The following is an 11,760-nucleotide window of genomic DNA, read 5'->3' on the forward strand; positions in this document are numbered from 1 at the left end:
AAGTTTTCCATCATGATTTCCAAGTTGGATTTCCTAGGGGTGTTATTGTTAGGTATGGATGGATTCGGTTTCTGATATCCCGGAGGTATAGATGGGGCTTGATTTGGAGACTGTCCAGGTGCGTACAAAGCATTATTGCTCTTATATGAAAAGTTTGGATGGTTCTTCCAATTTGAGTTATAGGTGTTCGAATAGGGGCTGCCTTGAGCATAGTTCACTTGCTCTGCTTGGATTCCAGTCAAGAGTTGACATTCCGCAGGAGTGTGACCTTGGATTCCACAGACCTCGCAATTCTGAGTTATAGCAACCACGGCGGCTGGAGGTGATACGTTTAAACTTTCAATTTTCTGGACCAAAGCATCCACTTTTGCGTTAACGTGATCAAGGTTACTTATCTCGTACATGCCAGTTTTCGTTTGAGGTTTTTCCACCGTTGTTCGTTCGGTTCCCCACTGATAGTGGTTTTGGGCCATGCTCTCGATAAGCTGGTAAGCATCAGCATAAGGTTTGTTCATTAATGCACCACCTGCAGCGGCGTCTATTGTTAACCTTGTGTTGTATAAGAGACCATTATAAAATGTGTGAATTACTAACCAGTCTTCCAAACCATGGTGTGGGCAAAGTCTCATCATGTCTTTGTATCTTTCCCATGCTTCGAAAAGAGACTCGTTGTCTTTCTGTTTAAATCCGTTTATCTGGGCTCTTAACATAGCTGTTTTGCTTGGCGGAAAATATCGGGCAAGAAAAACTTTCTTCAACTCGTTCCAGGTGGTGACTGAGTTGGAAGGGAGAGATTGAAGCCATCTTCTAGCGCTATCTCTTAATGAGAAAGGAAAAAGACGAAGTCGAATTGCCTCTGAAGTGACACCATTAGCTTTAACAGTATCAACGTATTGGACAAATACGGATAAATGAAGGTTTGGATCCTCGGTAGGATTTCCAGAGAATTGGTTCTGTTGCACAGCCTGCAACAGCGAAGGTTTGAGTTCGAAGTTGTTTGCTTCGATTGCGGGCGGAGCAATACTTGAATGCGGTTCGTCTTGCGATGGAGCGGCGTAATCTCTAAGAGCACGAGCTGGTTCTGCCATCTCGGTTATCGAAGGAAAAAGGTTTTTTGAGATCAGGAAATTCGATAGGAGGGAGATTGTTTTCAGCACGGTATTCCCGAATTCGTCGTAAGACTCGGAGATACAGTTCGATATCGTTGATTCGTAAATAGAGCGGGTCGCCTTGTGAGCGAGTGCGTGGCATACAAATCAACGAAAGAAAGAATAGAAGAAAAAGAAACCTTAGTCTCTACAGCGTAACGGAAGAGTTACGATATCGATTAAATAAAAGTCCCCGGCAACGGCGCCAAAAACTTGATCGCTCGACTGTGTGAGTCGAGAATGGGGTACAAACTGCAAGTGCACAGTTCTATCGCGTAGTTTTAAAAGATATCGATCCCACAGGGACTTATGAATCGATATACCGTTATCTAAGGTTACTACGTAAAGCTAAGGCAGATGATATTTTGATTGTTTGGGGGCGAAGCTAAAAACTAAACTAAAATCTAGATTAAATATTAATAAAGCGGATATCGGTATGTAGTTCGTCGTAATTAGGGAATCAATTCTTTGTCGGTTTCTTGGTTTTAAAATAAATCGTTTCAGTTAACTTTATTGATTAAAGGTTTTATCTCAAACTCTCGCTCTGTTGAATAAACCATGATTTTATGTTAATGTAGCTGTCACTTATAATTAAGTCAAAAACCACTTTTTGAAAGCAATAAAGTTGCAGAAACTCTTTTTGAGAAAACACTGACCGTTTTAAACACCCTTATCTCAAACTCTCGCTCTGTTGACTTAGGTTATACAATTAAACCCGAATGCTTAACTCTCGTCCTCACATTCAATCTTTAAGAATACTTTTTGGAAAAGGTCAGAATTTAATTAACTCTAAAACTTGCTCTCGCCCTGATCTAGAATTAATGCCTAATTTACATTGTCCAGTTAAAACCTCAAACTCTCGCTCTATTGATTTTAACTTCTTTATGTCCTTTACTTTTGTAAAAAATCTTGTTATCAAACCTGTAAGTTGAGACCGTAAAAAGATTGATTTTAATTTTAAGTTTAAATAGACCGACTCAGTCTTGATCCCTTATTCTGCTTACTTTACATACCGATATCTAGGCGAATTAGCTAGACATGCTAAACGAACCAGAATACATATCATGCATAAACAGACTCATTCCAGGCAGATAATATAAATAAATAATAAAACAAAACATTAAATAATGATTAAAGAACCTGAATGCGTAATACAATAGTCTTGAACACTCCACCACAAGCCGGTAGGATTTGTTCTTGGATTCTTCAATTAAACAATAAATTAAACCAAGGAAATAAAACTAGAATCTAACGTAAGGTTAGATCCGATAAAAAGTTACACAATAGTTTCCGGTGTAGAAACTATTATGCGAAAAATATCTAAATGCTAAAAAGGGAAAGGTAAATTGCAAGGGAAAAAACGTAGAACTTGCAAAAGAAATAAATAAATAAACAATGTTAAGTTGCTGGAAAAGAAAATTGCAGAAGCGAAAAAAAGAAAGAAAATTGGAAAAGCTTCGGCAGTGTGAGCGTGGAAAAACCGAGGAACCCTTTTAGGTTTTTGAAGTAGCTATTTATATTGGTGTTGGTAACTGCTTTTTGTTTCCCAAGGGTCTTCAACGTGGCTAAATGCATGGCGTGGATATAGGACACAAACTCCTCAACGTCTCTTCAAGTCTTCTGAGGGCGTTACTTGCGCCAAAAAGATAGTGGAATGGTGTGACGCTCGTCACACCATGTGTGACGCCCGTCACAAGGCTGCTTTGCGTGACGCTCGTCACGCACCTTGTGACGTCCGTCACAGGTAGTGCCTTTATGTTTTGCGCTTTGGGCTGGGCTTTGGCATTTGGTTCTTTTTCTCTCCTTTTTGCACCTCCTTTTCTTCCATTTTCACTTGTTCTTCAAAATAGACTACCTGAGACAAATAGGAAGAAAATACCACGTAATATCTCATAAAATGCAGTAAACCGAAATAAATAGTCATAGAATTTAATGGAATTAAGTCCTAAAATATGATATAATTTCGTGTTATCAATGTCTTACATGAAGATTTGGGGTTGCGAAGTTTATGTGAAACGACAAATTTCAACTAAGCTTGAGCCCAAATATGACAAATGCTTATTTGTGGGGTATCCTAAAGAAACAAAAGGGTATTACTTCTACAATCCTTCTGAGGGCAAAGTGTTTGTCGCTCGAACTGAAGTTTTCCTAGAAAAGGATTTTATTTCCAAAGGAATCAGTGGGAGGAAAGTAGAGCTTGAAGAAATTCAAGAATCACAAAGCATTGATACACCTATGGAGGAATTAGAGCAGGAAACATAAGTAGTTGTGGAAGGGCAACCTGCTCAAGTAGAACAAGACAAGCGTAGGTCAAGCAGGATACGTCACAAGCTAAGGAGCCTAGATCTCACCAACAATCCAAACACATAATTAGGCGTTATCACCTCATTCGAGAGATAATAGATAGAGGCGATGTGAAAATATGCAGAGTACCTACACTTGACAATATTGTTGACTCACTGACAAAGCCTCTTGCGCAACAGAAGCATGATGGTAATACTAGATCTATGGTCATTAGGGGTATGCCTGATTGGCTCTGGTGCTAGTGGGAGATTGTTGGTGTAAGCCCTATAGGCCAATACTTTTGGTACTTTTATCGAATTATTTATTAATAATAAAAGGCTTTTTCTTTATTATGTTTGTTTAATAAAGTCCCTAGAATAGCTAGTCTGTTTAATGTATCAAGTGTGACTTAATCATGAGATCCCATTAAACATAAGGACACTATTCTTAAAGTATCCGTAGTTGAACTTTATTGTGAAGTGGGATAACATTAAAGCATTAAGACTATTATGTATATAGACTGATGATCACATCTAATGGATCATGGATAAGGAGTTATCAAGTCTTAAACATAGGTATGAATATTAAGAGTAATATTTATACTGGATTGACCCTCTATAAGAATACTATATAGAATGTTATGCAAAGTGTCATAAGTTATTCTCATGGTGATAATGGTGTATACCACCCTTCGACCTGAAACCACTATGGACCCTAGATGTAGAGTCAAGTGCCTTATTGTTGATCAAACATTGTTCGTAAATGGATTACCATAAAGACAGTTGATGGATACTCCATGAAGCATGTTGAGGGACATGAGTGACCTAGATGGAATTTTCCCATCCTGCGTAACAGGGTAAATGTCTACGGGCCCAATATTGAACTGGACAAGGATGACACGGTTTATGCCTTGTGTTCAATATAGACATAAGGGCAAAAGGGTAATTATATACATAAGTATTATCACAAAAGGATTTGTCAGATCACATGACATTTTCATGTCTTAGGTAGCAGTGATGTGTTTCTAGATACCGCTCACTGTTTATTATGTTAAATACGTGATTTAATATAATTGCTAATGTCATGAAAACCTACAGGGTCACACACAAAAGGACAGATTGATGAGAGATAGAGTAACTATGGAACACCATAAGGTACGGTACACTTAAGTGAATTGTAGAACATCATAAGGTACAGTGTACTTAAGTAGAATACGAACTATGGTAAGGTACCACACGCTTAAGTTATTTTGGCATATCATAAGATATGGGACACATACACTTAAGTGGGCTTTTTAGCTTGCAGCCCACACAAGTGGTTCTATAAATAGAACCCTTGTGCAGAAGCATTTGTGCAGTTGTAATTTCGTTTCTCTCTCTCTTTCTCACTCAAAGTCTTCATTCGTAGCAACTAACACTGAGATTGAAGGAATCCGTTCGTGTGGACTGAGTAGAGGCGTTTTCACCATTCAACATTCGTGATCACTCTGTAGATATGCATCAAAGGTTTCGATCGCCACAAGAGGTGACAATTCTATCACTGATCATGTTCATTTGTAAGGATCACTAAAGGAGAAATTTTTAAATTCCCTTGCATTTTGGATTACTATTCTCCTTCAATTGTGGCATGCTGAAAGGTTCGAAAAGATCCATCCTACTCGCTATCTGAAGTTTACAAAGTCATCAGCCTTTCAAATATTTATAAAATTAGTTTTTCCGTAGTGGCAAAAGAGGATTATTGGCCAGAATATCAAGGGGACATCGTCTGACACAACGAAGTTATGCGGAAGGAAGAATAATGATCGCCCAAACAGCACCCGGATTCGAACCGAAATGGATACGGCGAACAAAATGGTTAGATTATGTAGTTCATGCCGTCAATTAGGTCACAATCGTAATAACTGTCCTAGTGTTGGAACGAGCACAACCAGATAAATTCACATGGACCTCTATCGCAATATATGAAATACTAAATTTATTTCATATTAGACGTCTGTGAAGAAAGTACCATTAATAAACAGTAACACAAATAATTATAACAAATACAATACATGAACTATGCGATTACAACCATCAAAACAATTTTGAACATGTAATGCATCATCCTAGCGTCTTGGTCGGTCTTAATATCCACCAATTCGCGCACTTCTCCGTTTTTGTTGAACGTGGACACAAGCCATTGTATTCTTCTAATCCTTTCACCCTCTCCAATTTCTCCCTTTAACCAACTATACAACGTCCCATTAAGACGTTCAAACGTATATGTGTTCCAAAGTCGAATCTGTACCGGAGTCGCAACAGCGAAAAATATTACATCAGCATTTCGTTTCTGAATGTATGCTGACATTGTTAAAACAAAGAAACTTGAAGGTGATGGTGGTTGAACTAGAGGAATTATGGTATTAGGAGATGAATTTGAGTGAAAAATATTGCATCCAAGGCGTGATATTTATACAGAGTCAACATCAAATGTATGCGCCAAGGGAACTGGTGCCCACATGACATCACATGCAGGCGCCAAAGGGATTGGCGCCCACACTACAAAATGCACTAAGGCGTCTCCTCATGAGGGCCAATGCATGCGCCAATAACATTGGCGCCTCCTCATGAGGAGTCCAATGCACGCGTCAATGCTATTGGCGCCTCCTCTTCATGCTTTAGGGGTGCGTCAATTCATCTGACGCGTCCTTTTGTAAAACTGATTATTTTGGTATTTTTTGAATTATTGATTATTTTCGATCTTTTTTAAAAAAACTCATTATTTTAATAAACAAATTCATATATATATATATATATATATATATATATATATATATATATATATATATATATATATATATATATATATATGAGAATTTGTGAAAGAAGAAAGAAACATCTCTTTATTGATTTATTCTTCCAAAATCATCGTGGAAGAAGATGAAAATAATTTTCTAAAATTCGGTGTTTTCACGGATTGTTCAACAAACACTTCAAAAATTCAAGACATCAAATCTTGAAAGAGTTGTACCATTGGTAAAATATTGAACCAATTATCTTGGAGTGTCCTAACATTTATTCAATATATAACATTTTTAAACAATTGAATACACAACTTTCTATATAATATTTTCAATTTTCATTTCTTAATTTGTCTCATTAGACACTCATTAACATTTTCCTAAGAATATAGAGTATCACTTTTCTAAAGTACAATGAAAAATATAATTTGTGTATTTTTCAAGATTGAACTTGAGCAATTCGGCCCACTTCTTTAACCCACAAAAGAAAAATATAACTAATTATACTTTTATGCCGTGAATTATTTACACTAAATTGACACTAATCTTTTTGATAATTTATAAAATAATAATAGTCTCTTTCTAATGAACTTTTTCTAACATTAACATCATAACAAAAGTGAATAAAGTGGAATATAAGTCTCTCAAAAGTTGGTCAAGAGATGTGCCCTTTCTATTTTTAATAAAAATTATTCTTTGTAATAATAAAATTAGTAGAGTTCACATTTAGATCCAAACGTGGAATTCATATTTTTTTTTCATAAATTGAATATTCTCTACCAACAATATTAACCATTAAATTAAAAAAGATTATACTAAATCACAAAAGATTTAACGTTTTGGTAAGGCCGAGGTAGCCGCCACCGGAAAGGTAAAGTAGTTTGAGGGGTAAATGATTGAGAAACAAGTTGATGCGGTGGGTCCCATGCACGGTTACAACATAACTGTCGTCGTTTTCTGATTGGATGGCATTGTTAGGATCTCTAGGTGCATGACCCTACTCTATTAGTGGAATGCGACTGCACGTGTCTTCCTTCAGATGCCTTTAATCACTTCACCCAACTAATAATACTCCCTCCAATCTAAAATCAGACTACCAAAAAATCTATTAATATTAATAAAAAAATCAAAGAATTAATGAATTTATTTAAAGAATGAAAATAAATATTTCAAATATATGTTGAATTATATAATTGTAACTTGTTGAATTATATAGAGTTTAAATCTGAATCAACAATTTTTAAAAAATGTAAAATATGTGTATTTTGAATTATGTGTATTTTTTTTGGTCTAGTAAATTTTAATTATATTAATGTCAAATTCACTTGCCTTTTTTTATGTGTCTTTTTCCATTCTATTTTTTAATTAATATTATTTTTATAATTTTTAATATTTGATCAAGAATATTTTAGTAAAATATTATTTTATCTTTTATTTTATTTTTTATAATTTGTGTGAAATGATCAACTGAATCATTATTATGAAACGGGATAAGTAGTATTATGTATCACTATTTTTATGATTGTTTGTATATGGTTTTCAATGAGTTTTTTTTATCAAAATACCCCTAATCTTTAAAAAAAATCCCAAAATAACTCTGATTTCAAAAAAAATCCAAAACTACCCCACTTTTAAGAGGAGGCTCCAGACCAATTGGCGTCAGCTCCTAAAGTTAGAGAGGAGACGCCAATTAGATTGGCTAGGGCACATGGTGCTTCCAATCCAATTGGCACCCATGTGTTACTTTGTAGAGGAGACGCCAATTGGTCTGACGCCTCAGTGTAAAGTGCAATTTTTTTGTTATAAATAGAGGTGTTGTGTGAATCATTTTTTCACATCTCATTTCATCATTTTGCCAACATGTTTGGTGTTCGTCGTTGTTGTGGAAATGTGGTTTATTCGAGAGACAAACCTCCGATGTTGATGCTCTTCTGGAACCTCACTAGTTTCGATCAACTGAAGAGGGAGTTGGTTCGTTGGTTAGATGGAAAAATACCTGAAGGGAAAAAAATTATAAGTATTGAGAGACTCGACAATATATTTGGTTGGGTGCAAATCAAAACTGATAAGGATGCTAGGAAAATGATGTTTGGACGAGATGACATCAGTTTGATTGTTGTAATCAGTTAGAAATATTCTGTTTTAAGTTTGCTTATGTTGTAGTGATGTGTGTTGTGAATCTTGTTGTAACAAAAAGTTAATTATATATAAAAATTGAAGGTTACAAAAATCCAATGTTACAAAAAGATTATGACTCGGATGTTGTTCCTCGATTGTGACAATTGTTCTTATTGTGTCCTGGTTGACGACATATACTACATAGTCTTATCATTTTATCTGTCGTATCCATTTCTGTTCTAATACACGTACTGTTTGGACATCCTTTTTTCTTTCTACGCATCTCATCGTTATACCAAACTATGTCACCTTCATATGTAGGCCAGTATTCCTCCATTGGTAGCACTGAGAAGCTTTTGTTATACACATTCATGACGGTAATGGCCTTGTAAACATCAAATAGATGGTTGTAAGTGTCTTGACGAGTATGTGCGCATGCTGCAATGACATGGGAGCAAGTAATGCGGAAGGCCTGGAATTTTCCACAGTCGCACCAACTTCTGTTTAGTTTGACAACATAGGATAAATTTGGTCTCCCCTCATTGTGGTCCATTATTTCCTGTACGCTGAAATTTTGCCTATGACGGTCAAAAACTGTTACCGCGTATGCGCTAGCTTTGATGCTCTCCTCTTTCATCACTTTCATGTAACACTCACTGAATATTTGCCTAGATATTAACATCGCGTTCCATCTTTCACCTCTGGTTGCGAAGGTAGAAGTCAACCTATAATAGGTTGATCTGACCAAGGCGGTTATTGGAAGATTTCTAATGCCTTTGAATGCACCGTTCATGCATTCCACAAGGTTTGTTGTCATGTGGCCCCATTGACAGCCTTTGTCAAATGCCCTTGTCCACTGCTCTACTGGTATGTTTTCCAGCCATCTTCCTGCATCTTCATTAGACAATCTAATTTCATCACGATAATATTGAAATGATGGCTGAGTTAGAGCATACCCATCATTCACCACTTTCTTGCGAAGGTTCTTATCTTTGATTGCACGCATGACGACTTGTGTGATATGTCTAATGCAATAAACATGGGTAGAAGGAGGATCATGTCATCCGTTGTCATGGTTATTGTAAGCACTCTCAATGGAACCATGTCTATCAGAAATCAAATAGAGATTGGCTTGCGGAGCCACATGTGTTCTGAGATGTCAAAGAAAGAAACCCCAACCACCAGCAGTTTCACCTTCAACCAAAGCAAAGGCAATGGGAAATACATTGTTGTTGTCGTCTTATGCAATCGTCATTAGCAAAGTACCCTTGTATTTATCGTATAACCATGTTCCATCAATTTGAATAATAGGTTGACCGAATGCAAAACCTTTGATGCACAGGTCAAACGCCCAAAAGAGACGGTGAAAGATTCTATTTCCAGCAACACAGGTTCCGTTTGGCGTAATTGCTGGCAATGTCTCCATAATTGCAACAATTCCTAGTACGTATGTTTTTAGTGCCCATAAAAACTGTGGCAATTCTTTGTATGAATCCTCCCAGTTGCCGAATACCTGTTCAACAGCCTTTGTCCTTGCAATCCACGCTTTCTTGTAAGATGGAGTATAATTATATCTTGTTCTGATATGAGGTATAATTATACTCACCTTCACTGATGGGTCTTTGTTAACAAGCGGAAAAATATCTTGACATATCAATGTAGCGCTTAATTTACGATGATCTTATTCAATGTTAGTTGCAATGCAACTGTGAGGTGGGTCTATTGAAGCTATCTCCCAAGAGTCTCTTTTCTTTTTGTGAGACGCAGCCAACCGAAACTTACAAAGGATGTTACGACATTCAATTACATACCTTCTCGAATCAGTGCGTTTCACTATGAAATCAGCAGAATTATTCATGTGAAATTTTTTGATAGCTCGCATACATTCTTCTTTAGTGCCGAACATGTATCCCACCTTTAACTCGCCTTCTGATCGTGGATATGGGTTATAAAACATATTGTTGGATGTTTCATCGTCATGCAGATCCATGTTTGTCATATGTTGAGGCGGATTATAGACATAACTTGGAGGTAATGGTGTTGGTTGATCAGTATCTTCAATGTTGTTGTTCAACATATGATCGACCTATGTCTCGGTCTCTTCTTCTTCATCATCATCGATGTTGACTTCTGCTTCTGCTTCTGGGTCGACGTCATCTGAGTATTGTAAATCAAATTCATCCGGGTTAGTTATTTGAGATTGTTGAGATGGTATTCTTGGTTGAAGAGTAATATACAAAAACTCAATACAATTGCAACCAGAATGTTCGTGACTAACAAACATATATTCAACATCTTCATCAGATTGAGCATCAGAAGCCGTCTGGGCTAATGCAACCGTTGGCTATTCCAGAGTGGAAGTGGGATAGTATCAGTATGGATTTTGTTTCTGGTTTACCGAGGACAAGTAAGAATTTTGAAGCTATTTGGGTGATTGTTGACAGATTGACAAAATCGGCTCATTTCATTCCGATCAGAATGGATTATCCGTTAGAGAGATTAGCCGAGTTGTATATTGAGAAGATTGTAAGTTTGCATGGTATTCCGTCGAGTATTGTTTCGGACAGAGATCCTAGATTTACATCGAAGTTCTGGGAAGGTTTGCAGAGGGCTTTGGGAACTAAGCTGAGATTGAGTTCTGCATATCATCCGCAGACTGATGGTCAGACTGGGAGGACGATTCAGTCACTAGAGGATCTGTTGAGGGCTTGTGTTTTGGAAAAGGGAGGTGCTTGGGATTGTTATTTACCTTTGATTGAGTTCACCTACAACAATAGTTTTCATTCGAGCATTGGTATGGCACCGTTTGAAGCTTTGTATGGTAGGAGATGTCGGACACCTTTATGTTGGTATGAGTCCGGTGAGAGTGCTGTGGTTGGACCGGAGATTGTCCAACAAACTACGGAAAAGATTAAGATGATTCAGGAGAAGATGAGAATTGCTCAGAGTCGTCAGAAGAGTTATCACGACAAGAGGAGGAAGTCACTTGAGTTTCAAGAGGGAGATCATGTGTTTCTTCGTGTTACTCCGATAACTGGGGTTGGTCGAGCTTTGAAGTCGAAGAAGTTGACACCTCGATTTATTGGTCCTTATAAGATTTTGGAGAGGATAGGGGAGGTAGCCTATCGTATCGCTTTACCGCCGTCACTTGCGAATTTGCATGAGGTTTTTCATGTGTCTCAGTTGAGGAGGTACATTCATGATCCGTCGCATGTAGTCCAAGTAGATGATGTACAGGTGCGAGATAACCTGACTGTTGAAACATCACCTATGAGGATCGAGGATCGAGAGTTGAAGCAGTTACGGGGTAAAGAGATTGCTTTGGTAAAGGTAGCTTGGGGAGGACCAGCAGGTGGCAATGTGACTTGGGAACTTGAGAGTCAGATGAAGGAGTCTTATCCTGAGTTATTCGCTTGAGGTATGTTTTCGAGG

General features: G+C 37.2%; 1 pseudogene; it reads left to right on the forward strand.

Annotated features, from left to right (window-relative positions):
* Positions 1-603: 603 nt before the first annotated feature.
* Positions 604-703, forward strand: LOC127124318 (uncharacterized; annotated as a pseudogene).
* The last annotated feature ends 11,057 nt before the right edge of the window (positions 704-11,760 follow it).

Source organism: Lathyrus oleraceus, chromosome 2, assembly GCF_024323335.1.
Source record: "Lathyrus oleraceus cultivar Zhongwan6 chromosome 2, CAAS_Psat_ZW6_1.0, whole genome shotgun sequence".
In the NCBI taxonomy this organism is placed as follows: Eukaryota; Viridiplantae; Streptophyta; class Magnoliopsida; order Fabales; family Fabaceae; genus Lathyrus; species Lathyrus oleraceus.